Source organism: Protobothrops mucrosquamatus, unplaced genomic scaffold, assembly GCF_001527695.2.
Source record: "Protobothrops mucrosquamatus isolate PMUCROS unplaced genomic scaffold, P.Mucros_1.0 scaffold_300, whole genome shotgun sequence".
Lineage (NCBI taxonomy): Eukaryota > Metazoa > Chordata > Lepidosauria > Squamata > Viperidae > Protobothrops > Protobothrops mucrosquamatus.
Window position 1 is genome coordinate 332366 of NW_015386376.1, and position 649 is coordinate 333014.

Sequence of the window (649 nt, forward strand, 5' to 3'; positions counted from 1 at the left end):
TGACTTTCCACTGTAGAAGATGAGTTTTCACAAATGGATCTGATTGTTTGTCACAAAAGGGATCCAACCTCAGTGTAAAAGTATAATTGAAGAAACCTTATTCCTGGTTCCTATAACGGAAGAGAGCAAGGTTTTCTAAGGACATTTAAAAAGAAAAAAAATATCAGTTTCCCTTGAAATATTGTTCTCTTGGAAATGGGTTGGGGTCAGTTGAGGAAATATTCAGAGCATCTTAGTAGTTCTAATCAGGCATTTTCATACATACCATTTGTACACGGATGCGTATTCTGTCACATTAAAAAAAAAAGATTGGGAATTTTAAATCAATTCCTGAGATATGCAAGTGCTGGTAGAGGGTAATACATGTTTTAGCCCATAAGTGAATGATTGAACAATTAGTCTGTGACAGGTGTCCTCTGCATCTCAAGCCTAATATGACAGACATTTGCCCCAAAGTTTGTCTTGCTTCTCAGCTATCTTAAAAACAAAATGGAGGAAAATGTATATGCTATTGATCCTGTATCATCTGAAAGTTGAATGATAGCCTGGCTATATATGTGGGCATCAGTCAGGGGGTGGATGAGACTGGGAGATGGGGGACAATGATAAAATATATGTCATAACAGAAATGCTGCCTCAGTGTTGCCTG